Source organism: Trachinotus anak, unplaced genomic scaffold, assembly GCF_046630095.1.
Source record: "Trachinotus anak isolate AG129_WGS33_773 ecotype Australia unplaced genomic scaffold, CSIRO_AGI_Tana_v1 ptg000005l, whole genome shotgun sequence".
NCBI classification, from domain to species: domain Eukaryota; kingdom Metazoa; phylum Chordata; class Actinopteri; order Carangiformes; family Carangidae; genus Trachinotus; species Trachinotus anak.
In genome coordinates this window covers 12,097,580-12,117,161 of record NW_027273856.1, presented here as the reverse complement: position 1 = coordinate 12,117,161, position 19,582 = coordinate 12,097,580, and the positions used below count along the sequence as shown (strand labels likewise).

General features: G+C 40.5%; 1 protein-coding gene across 7 annotated transcripts in view; it reads right to left on the bottom strand.

Annotated features, from left to right (window-relative positions):
* Positions 1–7,696, bottom strand: part of lrfn2b (leucine rich repeat and fibronectin type III domain containing 2b) — a 173,873-nt gene extending 166,177 nt beyond the window's left edge. For all 7 annotated transcript variants that reach the window (XM_071478333.1, XM_071478332.1, XM_071478330.1 and 4 more), the window contains exon 1: positions 7,015–7,696. The gene's annotated coding sequence lies outside the window, so the exon portion shown is untranslated. The remainder of the gene's footprint in view (positions 1–7,014) is intronic.
* Positions 7,697–19,582: the final 11,886 nt, after the last annotated feature.

Below are 19,582 nucleotides of genomic sequence, written 5' to 3'. Positions count from 1 at the left end.
GTGAAAGTGGAAAAACCAATTCGGAAGGAGATTACTGTGTGGCCGGAGGGATCAAGGTCTGCTCTCAAGGACTGCCTTGCTACAACAGACTGGGACATGTTCAAGCAAGCAGCTACACACAACAATCACATAGACAATGAGGAGCTCACAGACACTGTCTTCTCATACATCCGCAAATGCACAGATGATGTAACCCACACAAAAAACATAATCATTCGGGCTAACAAGAAGCCATGGCTGACAGGGGCTGTCCATCGGCTGCTGAGGGCCAGAGACAAAGCCTTCAAAGCTGGGGATAGAATTGGCCTGAGAACAGCGAGAGCCAGCCTGTCCCGTGGCATCAGAAAAGCAAAGCAGGACTACTCGAAAAAAATCACCAACCACTTCAAGGACAGCAGAGACACGCGCAGCCTGTGGCAGGGCATCCAAACCATCACGGATTACAAGCCTGTATCACAGACCTGTGACAACAACATCTCTCTGCTGAACGACCTCAACAGCTTCTTCGCACGGTTTGAATCAACAAACAACACAAGCCCACAGAAAACTCCACCCCCCCCCCCACGACCAGGCTCTCTGCCTGTCTGCTGAAAGTGTGAAGACGGCACTCTCCACCATCAACCCCCACAAAGCAACAGGTCCAGACAACATTCCAGGACAAGTACTGAGGGACTGCGCAGAGGAGCTTACGGATATCTTCACAGATATCTTCAACACTTCTCAGTCAAGCTGCTGTTCCATCACTTTTCAAGACCTCCATCATCGTACCTGTGCCAAAGAAACCGGCTCCATCCTGCTTCAGTGACTTTCGCCCTGTGGCACTGACCCCCATCATTATGAAGTGCTTTGAACGGCTGGTCATGTCTCACATCAAGTCAATCCTCCCCCCCACCCTGGACCCCTTTCAGTTCGCATACAGAGAAAAACGTTCCACAGAAGACGCAATCTGCTCCGCTCTCCACCCAGCCCTCACCCACCTGGAAAAAGCAGACTCATACATGAGAATGCTCTTCATAGATTTTAGTTCGGCCTTCAACACGATAATCCCACAACAACTCATCTGCAAACTGGACCAGCTGGGGCTCAACACCTCACTTTGCAACTGGATCCTGGACTTCCTCAGTGAGAGGCCACAAGCGGTACGAGTCGGCAACAACACCTCGGACAGCATCACACTCAGCACAGGGGCCCCACAAGGCTGTGTGCTCAGTCCCCTGCTCTTCACCCTGCTGACTCACGACTGCACACCAACCTACAGCACCAATCACATGGTGAAGTTTGCAGACGACACAACTCTGGTGGGTCTCATCACCAAGAACGACGAGACCCACTACAGGAAGGAGGTCAACCTTCTGACCATGTGGTGCAGGGACAACAACCTCCTACTGAATGTCAGCAAAACAAAGGAGATTGTGGTGGACTTCAGGAAGAGCCACACTGAACACCCACCACTGACCATCAATGGTGCTGCTGTGGAGAGAGTGGGCAGCGCCAAATTCCTGGGGGTGCACATCAGTGAGGACCTCTCCTGGGCCACCAACTCTGCATCACTGGCGAGGAAAGCCCAGCGGCGCCTCTACTTCCTCCGCAAGCTGAAGAAAGCGAAAGCTCCCATACCCATCCTGAACACATTCTACAGGGGCACCATTGAAAGCATCCTGTCCAGCTGCATCACTGTGTAGGGCGGTGGCTGCACTGATTACAGCAGGAAGTCACTGCAACGCATAGTGAACACAGCTGGCAGGATCATTGGTGCCACACTCCCTTCCTTGGAAGACATCTATACCACCCGCCTCACCCGGAAAGCCATCTCGATGGCGAGCGACACCAACCACCCTGCATACAGACTGTTCAGCCTCCTACCCTCTGGAAGAAGGTATAGGAGCCTTCGCTGCCGCACCACCAGACTCAGCAACAGCCTCATACACCAAGCTATCAGGAAGCTAAACTCTCTCCCCTCACTCCCCCCAGCCATACCCCCCAGACTGACAGGAACCCCCCCCCAAAAGGAAAAATCACTCAGGACTCTGTCCCCTGCACTTCCGTTACCTGTATTCCGTTTATATGACCACTTACCACACGAACTGAAACTGGCTGCTATCCACTTTCTACTTGCACTATTAATGTCAAATTGCTGCCTTTACTGAATCACCTTTGCACTACAATAACCTAACTTGCACAGAAACTCCTGCTGCTACTCCTAGTTATACGTATCTCATTTAGTTATTTTTATTTATCTCTTTAGTATTAGGAAACGTCCTATTTTATGTAGAATTGAATGTATACTTAGCATTAGGAAATGTCTTGTCTTGTCTTATCTGTCGTGCCTATGCAGTGTGCACTTTATATGTTTCACCGCGGGAGAGTGGGAAATGTCCTTTCGATTCCTTTGTATGTCTTAACATGTGAAGAAATTGACAATAAAGCTACTTTGACTTGACTTTGACTAAAATCCCAGCTGACATTGGGCTAGGGCAGGGTACACCCTGGACAGAATGCCAGTCAGTCACAGGGCTGACATATAGAGACAAACAACCATTGATGCTCACATTCACACCTACAGGCAATTTAGAATCTCCAATTAACCTAATGTGCATGTCTTTGGACTGAGGCTGGAACTGGAGTACCCAGAGGGAACCCACACAGATGTGGGGAGAACATGCAGACTCCACACCAGAAAGGCCCCAGGTCCCAGGTTTGAACCCAGAACGTTCTTGCTGTGAGGTGACAGTGCAAACCACTGTACCAATGTGTTACCCCACTAAAAAAACAAAACAAAAATTAATTAATTAATAAATAGAAAAGGGTACTGTGCAAGACACATCTCCATATAACTGCACAAAAACAAAGCATCTTTTGTACAGGGGACCCACCAGTATACAGTGCATCCAGAAAGTATTCACAGCGCTTCACTTTTTCCACATTTTGTTATGTTTTTTACCTCAAAATTCTACACACAATATCCAATAATGACAAAGTGGAAAAAGTTTGCTTGAAATTTTTGCCAATTTATTAAAAAATAAGGTGCATCCTGTTTCCACTGATCATCCTTCAGATGTTTCTACAACTTGATTGGAGTCCAACTGGGGTAAATTCATTTGATTGGACATGAAGATTGGGAAGATTGTAGCTGACTCCTCCCACCCTGGACACAAACTCTTTGAGACACTCCCCTCTGGCAGGAGGCTGCGGTCCTTCAGGACCAAAACCTCTCACCACAAGAACAGCTTCTTCCCGTCTGCTATCAGCCTTATCAACAAGGCTAGAGAGCCCCACTGTTACTGATCCCCCCGATCCCCAATTGCACCAAACACCAGCACAAATTCCTTGTATATGGAACATAATTGGTAATAAAACTGATTCTGATTCTGAAAACAAAATGTGGAAAATGTGAAGCGCTGTGAATACTTTCCGGATGCACTGTATCTGTTTTTCTACTTTTCTAATAAACACTTTTGTGTACAGTTTGAAGGAGCACTGTGTAATCCTTGGAGCAGGAAATGCTTATCTCACCCAGATGGTCATGTGTTAGTTCAAGCAGGTGGAGGGTATATGGATGACAGACCACTAACTCAAATGCCACCTAGGAGAAGGCTCAGAAGGCCTTGCATACTGCATGTTACCACACACATACACGCACACAGTACATCCTTGTTTTAATATATCAGTTTATATGTCATTAACATATAACATTATGCTAATACTTACCCATCACAAGTGAATGCCTAACCCTAAAACTTACAAAGCTGTCAGACCCCAGTATAGTGGGCTCAAGTTTTTTTGACATTACAAATATAGTGAAACAACAACAACCACACACACACACACACACACACACTCACTTACTCACTCTGTGCAAGGCAGATCACTCAGGAGTATGACCACCAGACTCACACATATCCACTTATACCGCTTTTCTTGGAGAAAACTGAGGCTAAAGAACTGGCAGGCATGACTATATAATCCCAGCTTTAGGGATGTTCAGGAAGAGGCAGAATAGATGGCAAATGAGGAAGCAGTGCAGCCACCCATAGCAATGGACGAGTGCCAGGTACCAGGTACCAGGTAGAGCTTGTGCATTGCCCTTTCTGCCTCCAGCCTTTTATTCCTTCCAGCCCAGTGCCTGGCTGTTGTAACTGATAGAGTAGCTGCTCTTTTACTGGCCGTCACAACAGTTGGTCAGGCCAACTGTGGCAAAGCAACATCGGGCCTAAGGGCACCACTCACACTAGCAGTAAAGCTATGTCTGGTTTGTGTCTGCATTACTAATCATCAGCAGTGGGCAGAAACATGACAAGTCACTGACATCATTGCAGCCCTGGTTCCACCCACAGACTTTTGTTGGATGCCCTCTCACCTTTATTTCCTTTCACCTGTTTACTTCCTGCTGATAAAAGGCCCAAAGCAATCACTTTGCGTTCGTTTTTGTTTTTTTGCCTTTATTGTGATAGCTGTAGTGAGAGAGATACAGGAAAGTCAGGGAGAGTGAGGGGATGACATGGAAAAAAGGGCCTCGGGCCAGACTTGAACCTGGGCCACTCCAGTTAGGACTTAACTGTAAGGTATGTGCTCTACCAGGTGAGGCACCAGGGCACCCCAATATGAACATTTTGTGGCACTGAAGATACATTAATTAAAAACAATTAAAAATAAAATACAAAGTACAAATAATGCTGATACAAATGTAAATTTGTAAATATAACATATGGGAATATTTCGGGCTCCAGTAACAGCTGAAGAGGGCTACAAAGCATTTAACCCACTCCATGGTTGAAAATGTCCCTGGGAAATCTTTGGTTTGCTGTATTGCTTTATATAAACCTAAGGCAGTCTGGAAATATTGGTTGAATAAGCCCATTAGATTGTATTCTTATAAATAGGCTTCTAATCATCTCCATGGTGAACCACGGGTCAGCCATTTAAACTATGATTCATGGGTGTACATGTGCTGCTGTTTAAACCCTTGCTCCTGTTTCTGTGAGCTGATGACTCAACAACTTGTCTCGATCTGCTCCTGACTCCTGCAGCTCACAGTGATTGGATTTCTCGCACACATAAGAGATTATTAAACAAACAGCACATTACTAATGCTGCTCTTCCATCTCTACACAGGCTGCATAGGGAGTGGAGGGGGAGGCTCATTCAGTGAATGACCATGGGGGAGAGGGATGATGAGCAGAAATGATACAGATGTGGGGACAAAATGAGACTGCGGCTCAGGAGAATCTTGATGGAGTGCTATAGTATAGTTTCAGGGCCTCAGTCAAGACTCAGACACAGCTCTCTGCTGGTCCCTATGGAGCTCAGGATGGGGCTTAGTGTACGTCAGCCAAGAGCATGGTGACATATGTGCCATTATTTATAGCCAGCAGATAAGCTGAAAGGCCCAGGGGCTGCTTAGACAAGGTATTATTTGAAAGACCAGCCTGGCCACTATTGAGCTGACAAGAAATTTAGCAGTAAAAAAGAACCCACAAACAAATCACATTTCTTCCTAGGAGAGGCCCTAATACTGTCATCAGAATAGAATTATGATAAAGATTATTGAGGGTGCGCTGAGACTAGTATTTACTAGATCCCCAGAGCTGAAACAAGAGCCTGGATATAAAATAACAGGAAACCACTTTCTCATTCTGAAATGATACTTCCTGCTTTCACTGGAATATGAAAAACAAAATAACAGGTCCCTCATGACACATTTCATGCTTCACAGTGGTGCATTCTCGCTCGTATCCTATTCAGTGCACCAGTGAGGTAAAGTAAGTCATAACTCTGACAAATTTAAGATATGATTACCGAGGGATTAGCAGTTTCACTACGGCAGTTGGCCTGGAAACTCAGTGATAGATGACGAGGTAGATTAAAGTCCCCTCCCCCAAACAATCACAACACCATGCTGCAGCTCAGCCACTTCTAACATGACATCAAAATATGTGTTGAAAGGGTTAATGGTAAGTCAATTAGTGTATGGCTCTAATCTGCATGAGGCAAAGGTCATCTCTTAGTAGACAGTGGGATTAGGGCAAAGTTCCCTCACTTGGCGTGTTACTTCACCTGAATCCACACACTGCAGCCCAGTAAACAACCTCCAGCCATCACCCCCCATCTGTAGCTACATCATCCCTGAGAAGGACATACAAGCCCATGAATTATTCAGTTCCCACTGCCTCACATGGTCACCTGATCAAGGAGCATGGGAAAAGTCAAGGCCATGAACTGTGAAGTGTCCCCATAGACATAGTCACAATTCTTAGCTTTAAAGGCCAGAGCAAGGCAAGAAAGGAGAATCACATTCAAAATGAGCACAATTTTGAGCAATCAAGCTGCAAATATGATCAAGCAGGAAATTGCTTGCTCTTTGATTGTCTTTGCAGAGTTTTATTCAGCTGATTTGATTATTGCAGGAACATATTAAATAAGTTTAATGTGTTTTTCCCATTAGGACTGTATTGTAGGCATAGTTTGTGCTGTGTAACCGCCTGTCTCTACAAATATGAAAAAACCTCAGAGTCTGTATGAATATTGGCTCATGATGTTGACTAAACCCTCCACTTGACCCTTGAGCTGAATGAAAGGGCAGCTGGGAGGGGAGCCACCATGTATCTTCACTGGAGAACCCCTTATCATACAGTACATTAAAATCAGCATCAGGTTCCTGTGTGAGGAGAAATCATTGAAATTCTCAGCGATGATAGTACTCCTCTCCGTTTGATGAGCACATCTCGGTCTATTTGAGCTAAATAGGGCAATGTGAAAAAGACGGAGCAGAAACGGCGAAAAGATCATGGGAAGGCATCGGGATCAGAAATAAAATACAACAACAGTTTGGTCCAACTAACACTTAGAGGAAACTCGTACGGTATTCGATTGCGAGCTGTCACTAGGTTACAAGGCTCGGACAACACAGCAATATGTCATATCGTTAAAAATGTAAGCTATAGTTAAGTCACGGCGTCCGCAGTCCCGATTATGATTATTAAATGAGTCACAGTGACGCTCAATGCGACTTCTTACCTTGTAATGTAGGCTTCTCAGACCAAGAGATGCAGTCGATGATCAAGGCATTGTAGTTTTCACGTCAGCATTAATTCCAATACCGCTTGTAATTTCCTTTCCCCGTCTTGGAATACTGATTTCACCTCACTCTTTCCCTTTTGCGCGTAAAAACCGAGAGAGGCGCGTACCGTTCCGCCGCTCACAGCCCGCTCGGACCACGCTACTTGCGGGAAAACAGCTCCACAGGCTTGTCGCATTGATCACATCTAAATGAGGGTTATTTTAAGTTTGAGAACAGAAACGCATATTACGAAATAAACTTTCGCGGACTCAGTCATTTCTGTTCTAATATGCGTTTAAATAAATTATCCACTCACACTGCGCCAGTGGGAAGTAAGAAGAAAATATCCTCTCAGAGCTGAATAAATAACATGTTTTCTCCACGCTCTGTGCTGTTGTCTGCGATTTGATCTGTCTGCAAATACCTGCAGCCTGTAGTCCTCTCTATGCACTGACTGCACCCTGTGTTGACGCCAGAGAGAGACGACAGATGGACAGGAAATTCATGAACATGTGACACATTTAAAATGCAAACACTGGGTGTTTTATATGACTCCCAGATAGCTCATTAATGCATTTGAAAAATAGATGATGATCGTGATGCTAATAATCCTTAAAACATTCTGAACAAAACAGGGCTAAAAAAAAAAAAAAAAAAAGCCAACACCTCGAACCACCGTCTGACACCTTTTCCAATTTTACCTATAGACACAGGCTACATGATATCTATCTATCTATCTATCTATCTATCTATATATATATGTGTGTGTGTGTGTGTGTGTGTGTGTGTGTGTGTGTGTGTGTGTGTGTGTGTGTGTATATAGATAGATAGATAGATAGATAGATAGATAGATAGATAGATAGATAGATAGATAGATAGATATCATGTATTCATGTATTTAATTAAACGTTTGAGTAAGTAATATTTAAATATTTTATTATATATATAAATATTGTGTTTACCATGACAACAAAGGTCTGGTACACCTGCCCGCTGGTAGCTCCTGTAGCTCGCATATGAGCGTAAGCACAAGCAACCTATTTGGTCATTCATGTTGGAGGACTTGTGGGTATGTAAGCTATGTGTCTATATATGTGTTTATATACATAACTAATGTTTATTCATTGTCTGTAGGTTATTCAATAATATATTAACTTTTTGTACTGTGAAAAGTGTAGAGGTGTAATTGCTTCTTTCTGCACATTTTTGGTCATTGCTTTAATCACATTTTTACATTAATTTGTCTTTGAGCACTGAGTGTTATTATTGTTGTTTCTATGATCTATTATTTACTTTAAAATTGATTGATTTTACTTTTTATGAAGCCTCCAGTCTGCAGTTTATATTTGTTAATCCATCAATAATAATGTGTTATATAACATATATAACATATATACCTTTAACAAAAACATTATTTATAAATTATAAATGACTTATTCAAAAATGTTGCCAACAATGCTGAGTGTATTGTGCTCAAATCTAATCTCATATTTGTTTATGTTCAAAGATATAACATTCATATTCCTGACTCATGTAGAGGAAGCCCACCAAAGCTCTTTAGAGGGAACAGGGATGCTTACATCAAATGAAAGCCAGCTAAATTGCTTCATATCTTCGTCATCATATGAAGCCAACTGCAAAATAAAACAGTGTCACAAAGGAACAACAGAGCGAAAGAAGCAGCATTTCAAAAATATAAAACTTAAATTTTTGTCCGAAATAACAAGTGTTGGAAATTTCTCAGTTTTCTTTCAATCTTTAGAAAATCACTTAGTTAAAAAGAATTAAGATGACAATAATGTATGAATAGTACAAGGAAGCAAATGTGTAGTCAGTAAAGGACATCCAAAAGAAAAAATACACACAGATATCTGATCATGAGAAACACCTTTGTGCGTGAAGATGGGAATGATAGAGAAAGGCTAGAGGAGGAGTTATGCAACAGTCGGCAGCAGACTTTAAATGAATAATTCAACATTTTGGAAAATGTGCTTATTGGCTTTATGTTGAGAGTGATATGACAAGTCTGATATCAGTGTCTGTGTTTAGCTACACAACTGAAGCCAGCATGTGGTCAGCTTTGTCATAAAGACTCCAAATAGGGGGAACAGCTTGTCTGGCCCTGTGCAAAGTTCAAACATACACCATCCAACTAAAGCTCATTGATCAACATGTTTTTCTTTTGATTACCCAGTCAGTCATTGTTTTGGCCACTGATGTTCCAATTTATACTGTTTGTTTAAAATTTAGTTAGAGAATTTCACTGTTTGCCCTCTTGATGAACAGTAAATCAAAATCAGTGCTACATGACATGACCAAGAACATACAAAAAATAGTAGACACTGAATTATTCACATAGTTATTTAGACAGCATCGCTGACAGTTGTTTTAGTCATTTACATACGATATCAGATGTGATAGATGATATTAAAAGACTAAAATAAAGGTGACTTATTTGACACAGCATTTGTCTGCAAATCTTGGCTTGAAGAGCCTGTCTCCAAAATCCTACAAGAAAAACTGAAGTTTATGAATAGTGCAAAGAGAAAAGCCTTGTCTTGTACTATGAGATAATGCATGGAGGTCCCAGCAGCACTGACAGAATGTGAAAGCTAATCGCTAATGCACTTTCATTTTCCAATAAACCATGTAGGAAGAGAGGAATCAGTGAATTCCCAGGCTCTCCTGCTGTGGAGTCAGAAGTCTTTGAATGGAGTGCCACATAAATGTGAAAGCTCTTACACAAACAGAAATGGTCCAAACACTCAGAAATGCTGCAGGAGCCTGGAGGGAACTGAACTCTCCACATCCACAGGCTCACCCTCCTTGTGTGAGAAAGGTTGATTGTATTTTTCACAGTTTGTTACCATACACCCTGATGTATTGAGTGATTTATGTCCATATTCTCTGTTAATTCATGTGACATACTGGATATAGATGAAACATACTGTAAAGTCTTCATGCTTCATTTTTCTGTCAATCAAATCAAAAACTACATCACCTTTACCTGCCAGACTTGTAGTTTAAAGGTATTTATTCATAAATGTATAGTATAGTATAGTATAGTATATTGTAGTATATTGTAGTATAGTATAGTATAGTATAGTGAATGCATGAATGCATATATGTCTGTCACATGGCAACTGACATGTTGACTGAAGGTCATTCAGGATACAGTAAGTTACCCACTGTGATTTTCAAATGAAAAAGTGAAAGGATCAGTTTGTCCACAGTCATTTTAGACCAGTGAGGAGAACATTGCAGTGGTTCTACTAATAACATGTACACTGTAGCACTGTAAGATGAAGGCCATCTTGGGCAATACCAACCATCCTCTCCACAACATCCTTGCAGGCCAGATAAGTAGCTCCAGCAGCAGCCAATGTCTCATCTCTCTGTGCTGCAGGACTGAGAGGTTCAGGAAACCCTTTGTTCCCACTGCCGTTAGGCTATTTAACAACTCAGACAAAGGCAGTGGATAATGACACAGACTCAATCTTAATTTAACTAAATACACAAATAAGTTACTGAATAATTGTGAATTTCCCTATAGGGATAAAAAACAATTTATTACCTTTTAATTTATTTTACATACCTACATATTTCTGCATCTGCTGGTTGGTGACTATATTCATTACGTTAAAAGGCAGTCTTGGTATGTGATTTTGGTGACATGCCTGATGAGTGCTGGGTTCAAATCAACAATGACTCCATGATTTCTGACCTGTGTGGTACTTTTCAAGAAGAAAGTCTAAACATATGCAGCATATCCAGCTTTTCTCATGTTGCAGGCTGGAGTTCGTGGTTCTGTCGAATTATACTGCATTACACTAACATGATTTATATGAATGAGATTAGGCTGAATACAATACATTACCAAGGTCACTGTTAACTCATAGGGTATTAATTACCTTGAGAAGGCCTGTTGGTCAGAAACCTGATGAAATGTATCAAGGAGGGTCAGGTGGTCTACCAGTTACTTATCGACATGATTGGACCCTTTCAGTGATTTTGCTACAACATGGAGATTGGTCAGTAAATAGTAATTGTTACCTGGCTTCTGTTATAATTGTGTGGCCTCTCAGGTTTTAAGGGTTAGGGTTTGGGTTAGGGTTACAAAAAATATAAGCTTGCAAAGAGGTGTCCCCTATGGTTAAAACATCCATGGACAAAACACTTTCAAAGAACGTAGTAGGAACTGTGTCAAGCTAGCAGGTGGAACTGCTGAGGCTCTGTTCCATGGTGACAGCACAGAAGACAAACAGAACAGCCTTGGCATTGATTGACAACTAACTGTAGAAATATGAAATCTGATATTCATAATTCTGTTTCAGAATAAATCTGCAAGTTCTTCCCACTTTTGATAGGTGTAAAGTTCATCTAAATTATTTATTTTGGTTTGTGTTTGTGTTAAAATGCCAAACTTTACAGCAGAAATAAACATGTTCACAGCCTGGTACAAAAAACAATTTTGGTCGCTATAGCTAATTTCCTCCATCACGGCGACCTAGAATTTTAGTTTTTTGGAGTACAAGGCAGAGCAACAATAGATAGATTTTACACAGCCAGCTCCTTTACCCACAAAGTTCATGTCTACATTTATCAGGGCAACAAGCCATCAGTGACGCCATTATCCAAGATTTGATAATTGGATGTTGTATGTCTCTGCCATTTGTGGAAAATGGACATTTTAAACGCTTTCTTGAGATTATGGACAATAAGTACACACCAGGTTTCCTTTAAAAGTGTGGCTAACCAATAACCTAAGCAAAGATAACAGCAATTAAGCTCAGTAGATAGATTAACCAGATCAGTATGTGTATGTCAACAAAGTTGTGCTGACAAAGAGTGCAGCAGTCTGCTATGAGCAGGCCTGCAGGAGAGCTGTTGTTCCAGGTAGCATCTGGTGCTGACCTGAGCGGGGAGCCTTGTTGCTCCCACAGAGAAGAGGCCCAGAGAGAAGAGAGAATAAAGAGAGCTGGGTTTCATTGGTCTTGGGACCCCTTAGGTCACATGTCACACAGTGACCAATACTCAAAGGTCAGAACAGTCTACAGTGGAGAATTATGGGGGATGATGTTCACAATACGCTTCTTTTGTCTGTAGTGCAAAGGAACATGTGGTGGTCTCCCCCATCTTAAATGACCTGAGTCCCAAAATCTGGAAGAACAATTTGAGAACCAGATGTTGGTAAGAAAGGTCACTTCAATCCTAATTGCTTGTCTGTAGGATTACAGAGGAATATGGAATCCATCAAAAGAAGTTATATCCTCACAAACAATGCTGTCAATATGAAATGTGCTATCAAAGTTCAAATGCCACATCAGCAGTGAATTGCGATGAGCACTTGTGGTAGGACATGAATTCAGTGGAAGACAGAATTACCTTTTTTGTTCTGTCTATCCATTTACTCTTGGTGATGAGTTTGGACTAATGAACAGTGTTTTACCACTGCAATTTGTTCAAGTTTGACATACAATATAATTTCTGAAATTGCTCAAAATAAAACAATTTTCACCAGGTGGAGACAACCAACAGTCAAATCAGTCCCTCTGGATTATCAAATGAACAAAATCCTATTTGTTTATTATAGTTATGCTGAAATAAAGCATGTTTGCCTTTAATTAGTTAATTTTTTATCAAGTCATGCTTGTGTATGCATATATGTTAACCTGTAAACAAGGTAGCATTAAAATACCAGATTTCTCAATGTATTTTGGCAGTGGACCTACTCACTAGGAAAATAGGGACTTACTGGGAGTACACGCTCAACAGATGGCACATATTTAACGTTTTTTTTTTCCCTGTAAACATTTTTATACACTGAATGTATGTCAAACCTGGACCAAGCTGATTTTTAATATTTCTATAGTAATATGCACATATGACACAGATATCCTCAATATGGGGCTGTCAACTCCAAATCAGTGTTCATTACTTATAAGTACGGCTGCACAATTAATCACATCACAAGCATAATATTGCTGACTGCAATTTTCAAATTGCAGGATTACGGTTGCAGTACGGAGAGACCAAAAACACAGTGGAGGCAGTGCAGCACACACAAATGTCTGTGCAGATCAAACTAGGTGATTTGAATGAATAACACAATAGAAATGTGAGACTGCAAACTGACAATTTACCTCCACCTGTAAATGATACCACCAGCAGCAAAAGCACAAGGCTCAGAGCTTCCTTGGATGGTAAATATTTCCTGGACAACAAAGTAAGTCAGAACACAGGAAACTGAAGTGGAGATGTATGCCCAACATTCTAGTTAATGACTAGAAGCTGAATGGACATTTAGAATGACTTAGAAATCTTAACATACAATATTTAGGAGACAAGAACGTACAACACCACTGAGACAGTTACAGTCTATTTTTGCTAATAAAAGGTGCATGTGTGCACATGAATGGGGATGGGGGTAGGAGGTGGTCAGATCCCCTGATTCCAGGAGGCAATTTTTTCCTGGCACCTGACATGGATGGAAGCCATGACAGATGGACTGGACTCCAGGACTGGATGAGAGATGCCTAGGCCTTTCAAGCAGAGGTCACATTATGGCATACATTTTCATGCAACTGTACTGCTCAGAGGTCAGGTGAAGACACAGCCATGCATTTTGCCCGGTTTACACACCATCCGGATTTCCAATCTCCTTTCCCTGTGCATTAGAACATAAGCCCTCTAACCATGTCTTAGTCAGATAAATCCACCATCTGCTTTGTGTAATACCACAGCACTGAGGACCAGATCAGCTATCTGGTCCATAGCACCAAGACAAATTGGAGCTAACAAGTTAAGAATAAAATGATTTAAGTACCAAAGCAGTAACAATACACTTAAGTGCCAAGCCCAAAAAGTGTTTTTTACCATTTATCTGTCTCTTTACTTTAAATATGATGTACTGCACATTTTCTTTTTCAAAATCACCTTTACTTTGATTGAAATAAAAATAAGATAAAAGATAATAAATACTTTATTTATCCCTATAGGAAAATTCACAATTATCTAGTAGCTTATCCATGTATTTGGTTAAATTAACATTAGGTCTGTCATTATCCACTGTCTTTGACTGAGTTGTTAAATAGTCTAATGGCAGTGGGAACAAAGGATTTCCTGACCCTCTCAGTCCTGCAGCGCAGAGAAATGAGACGTTGGCTGCTGCTGGAGCTACTTATCTGGCTTGCAAGGATGTTGTGTAGAGGGTGGTTAGAATTCATTCACTCCTTGCAAGCACGGACGTAGCCTTTTTAACAAACTTGTCCACGCTCTTCGAGTTTTTATGTGACATGCTGCTGCCCCAGCAGACTGCAGCATAAAAAAGAGCATTTGCCACCACTGACTGATAAAATGTGCAGCATTTTACGGCAAATGTCAACCGACCTGAGCTTCCTGAGGAAACATAGCCAGCTCTACCCCTTTCTTTACATGGCATCCGTGTTCAAGGACTGGTCCATCTTACTGTCCAGGTGCACACCTAGGTATTTATAAGTGTGCACCACCACATCTCAAACAATGATTGGCTGAAGGGTGGATCTAGACTTCAAAAGTGAATGACCAAGACTCTTATGAGAAACCATATGCAAAACACAGAGGTGTCCACAAATGGCCTGTGGGATAGACCTCCCCACTTTGCCAGGTAGCATGCTGCCAGGCTGCCAATATTTTCTTAACTGAATTTTTTTCATACTCATTACGCCATACTCGCAGAACAAATTTAGAACTGCCTCAGACTATGCAACACACACATAGATGATGAAGGCCCGACTGTCTTAGGAAATGTAAACACACATTTTGACTAAATGCTTAGTATATGAAAATCATTTAATAATTAAAAAAAAAGCTTAAATAGAATCCAATATTTAAAATTGTTAATTTACTACTGCATTAAATAACCATGAAATTGACGCCCTTTCATCCTCATAAATAATTGTCATAAATAAAATATTCACCTTTTATACTGTGCCATGGCCAGTGTCAGGCCATGGCACTGTCAGGCCAGTGACATGGAGGCTGAGGTTCACTGACCAAGCACCAGTAGGTAAAAATTTGTCTACTTAATGTCACCTTCCCTTGAATGTCATTGGTGTAGGGCCAGCATCAAGCAGTTAACATGTTGGGGGAATTGTGTTTCTGTGGAGTAATAACTGTGACACAGCTGTTACAACTGTGTTATGCCACTTGATATAAGAGGTCTGATTTGTAAAAGAACAGTGGAAGACTTTTGAGATTTAGTGGGAAAGCCCCAAACCCTTATCTGCCCACTAATTCCAAAACTCTGCAGGGAGGCTAGCAGTTCAAAGGCCCAGGAGAGCAGTACAAAGCCAGGGTACAGGCTCTTTCATCATGGTGTTAAACAAGAAAGGAGGGGTGTGAAATATTGACAACATTATCTCTGCCATGACATGATGGTTGAAGTGTGTTTCAATATGCTGCTGTCCTTGGTTCTGAACACTACAGGCTGAGAGGGGTTCACTGAGATGCTTTCCATGGTGCTGAAATACACATCTGGGCTGGAGAAATGTGTTCACTAAAAGCCAAAACTTTGGTCTGTAACAAGGAATATTAATATTAAAATAAATAATAGGCAGGCATAGAGTCTGGACCAGCTTGTCAAACTCTATAAAGGAGAAACAATGGAGTCATTTGAGGGCTTGAAGAGTAAATATTCTTCACAACAGTCATAAATGCAAGAGTTTTTTTCTGCTATTTACAAATAAGAAGAAAATATCTGGGCATCAGTTATAGAAAATACACTTTTACTGATAGAGAGACAATTCAATTCAATTTTATTCAATTCAATTTTATTTGTATAGCGCCAAATCATAATATACATTATCTCAAGGCACTTTACAGGGTAAGGTCAAGATCTTACTTACCTTACTTTGTTACAGAGAAAAACCCAACAGTTCCCACAAAGAGCAAGCACTTGGCGACAGGGGGGAGGAAAAACTCCCTTTTTACAGGAAGAAACCTAATTCAGGGATGGTTCAAGACATACCCGAGCCAGCCCTAACTATAAGCTTTATCAAAGAGGACAGTTTTAAGCCTGATCATAAAGGTAGAGAGGGTGTCTGCCTCCCGAACCCACACTGGGAGCTGGTTCCACAGGAGAGGAGCCTGATAGCTGAAGGCTCTGCCCCCCATTCTGCTCTTACAAACTCTGGGAACCACAAGTAGACCTGCATTTAGAGAGTGAAGTGTCCTATTGGGAAAATAGGGAACTGTAAGCTCTTCAAGGTACGACGGTGCCTGACCATTAATGGCTTTGTAGGTGAGGAGGAGGATTTTAAATTCTATCCTGGATTTTACAGGGAGCCAATGCAGAGAAGCTAACACAGGAGAGATTTAAAATAAATCTATTTAAAATAAAATACAGGGTTCATTGTTGACCATTATAGATGAGAAGAGCTCAAAGCTCTCCTAAATTTATTAAATGCAAGTCAGAAATTGGTACCTATGTTGAGAAGCATGTTTTGGAAATCTGCACAGATACAAACATTTAGGAGATAAGTGAAAGATGAGGTGTTTACCTTGACTGGCTATGACTAGAGCTATCACCTCTACAGTGTATTTTGGTAGCTAAAGTGGAGAGTACAAGGAACAACCAAAACACTAAACTGATTGGAAAACTATTAAATAGAAAGAAAGACTTGTCAAATTTTAGATTTCTATGGACATCCATATTCCCCTTTCAGAAGTTGAACCTGGACTTGCTCTGAAAGAAAGGTGCCCTGAGATAACAATATACATGAAATTTGACTTAAATTGACTGTACATGTGTTCCTGAACAAGAGAATCACACTTACTAGTGAGCTTTATTAATCCATGATGCAACGAAAAAGAAAAGACACTGAAAGACAACAGCAGAAAAAAAATGAATTGAATAGCTCAGTTTGAACTTGGCATTGTCCAATAATGGCTACGTTAGATAAAGATGAGATTCTTCACCAGGGCACCACAGCCTTATCTTAAGTCCATGTTTGAAATTTTAGAAATGAAGAAAGATTCCTTTAATTTTAAATGTTTGCTGTGTTTACCACTACCAACTTCATCACTGCCCACAAAAAATTACCATCCAATTTGAGAAAGCATGCATGTTAAGGTATGCAACATGTGTTTGATTCCAACTTTTAAACAGACAGCTTGTTGTAGTTGGTTCCATTTGTTGATTAAATTGTATTTTTATTACCATTTCTATAGTATTATATATAGTATCATATTCATCAAGCTTTTTATTGTACAGGTTCTACAGTCAGTGAGTGCATTCAGTAGATTGTTTCAGTTAAGTTCTGTAAATTACTGTGGAATAATACAACAATATGCTGACATAAATGTAGGCTACTTGTACTACTTAAGTATTTTTAAAAATCAAGTACTCCACTTTAACTCAAACTATAATTTGACTGATCAGCTTTTACTTGTACTGGAGTAATATTTGACCAGAAGAATCTCAAGTAATGGAGTTGTGTAGTGCCCCCGGTACTCCACCTCAGCTAGTGGGTCACCTTAGACTTAAGATACCAAAACATAATATGTATATTGACAATGTTACATTTATGTAAGTAATAAGGGGGCTAAAATTATAATGGTTGTCCTGAGGGTGCTAGAGCTAAAGCCTTGGGGACAAAAAAAAAGACTCAACATACATTGGGCTCTCAAATGAGAAATTAATGTGCATGGTTCATCATCATCATCATCATATCATTGTGGATGTTCAATTCTTAATATTAAACCTTCAGGTTTATTCTTGACCTCAGAAATAGTAGTTTGACTAAAACTCCCCACTCTTACTAGCTTTTTTGTTTTATGATATAATCTTAATAGTCTGGATTTTGTTCAGTTATCATGGAGACAGATTTGCTGGATGGAGATGACAACTGAGCAAAGTTGATCTGCTGAGAAAGATCATGTAATATGAATGAAAGCTCCATCACATTTATAAAATGGAAATGTGTCAGGTCTCCATCCAAATATGGTACAAATCTTAACTGAATGTCCAAAAAATCTGCAAAAGAAAATGAAAATGAATATGTGTTTCCCTCCACTACTGTCATCGAATAATTGCAATTAATTAAACAGCTGGAGGTGCTAATTCTCTAGTCAGTGCCATTAAACCATCGAAGAGGAAGGTGAGATGAGATGAGCTCCAGTCAAGCTCAAATTAACAAAAACAACAACGTGAACAAAAGTAACGTGATAGGACTTAGCCATTACATTTCTGTTTGTTTCATGTATTTATTTCAGAAAGGTTAGTCTCCTCATTCCTCCACACAGATCTCATGTGCAAGCAATTTTCCATCTTTCCTGTGGAGTAGAAGGATAAGGTTATATATTTGCAAAGTCTGTTGTCAATTGCACTTTGTAGTATTTTATTGATCTGCCAACTTTTCTACATCAGCCAAATGCTTTTTAAATATATTTGGAATAAGAAAGAGGAAATGGTGAAAATAGGTGATTATAAACTCATTTTTCATTTTGCCACCTGCTGATTGGAAAGGCAAATGAATCAACTAGTTCAAGATATTGTGTAACATTGTTAATAAAAAGATTCAGGTTACATCTATGCCACCTACTGTTGTAAATCTGTATCTTCATCAAGGAGTAATGGCAAAGGATTATGGGTAATATGGAGATAAACAGAAGATTCGCCAGTAGATAATGAATCTCTGAATGTTTGAAAAGTACATGAAAGTTGAGCTGACTTTGTTCAGGGTGAATATGATCTGTTTTAGATTAAATTCACCATGTCTTTAATAAGTTAACTACTATTTATTTTATGTCTTTTATTGTTGGTAAAAATCCCTTCAGTTAAGCTAGCTAACATTAACGTGATGCCGTCTTTCATGCGCATGCGCTGTGTGTCCACAAGAGATGACCATTCTACTCTATTGTTCTTTCATAAATGCAGGTATGTTACAGTATTGGTGTACATAGTGTGGTAATATCTGGACATACAGATGGGTTAATTTATATGATTATGTGTGTATGTTTATAATATAACAAAGGGACTTTGATTTGGAATGAAAAATGCATGCACTGTGTGTCCACAACAGATGACCATTCTACTCTATTGTTCAGTCATAAATGCAGATGAATGCTGATGAGGAATAAACCTGCTGTTACAACACACCTTACCAGGTCTGGCGAGTTGATTTAGACAGAAGACATTTCACAAAGGTCACACTTGCACTGAGACAAAGTTTTGGGCAAATGGAAAGATGGCCAACCTTCATCACCACTAGAAGAGAAATGAAAACTATGAGTAACAGTAAATCTTTTGCAGTTCTTTATATTTGGACACCAGGACAGCCTGGCATACTGTATACTGTGGTTCAAATGGACAGTGCCAGATATGATAGAGAGTAGCACAAGCAGTCAGTGCATGTAGGAAAAAAAGGATTCTGTAATGATCATCTGCGCATTCCCTCAAACAGCTCTGGTTTACCTTTCATGTTTCATTTTTATGGTAGATGAATGACACCTGCCACATCTGTTCCAGTGCTCATTAAAATCATC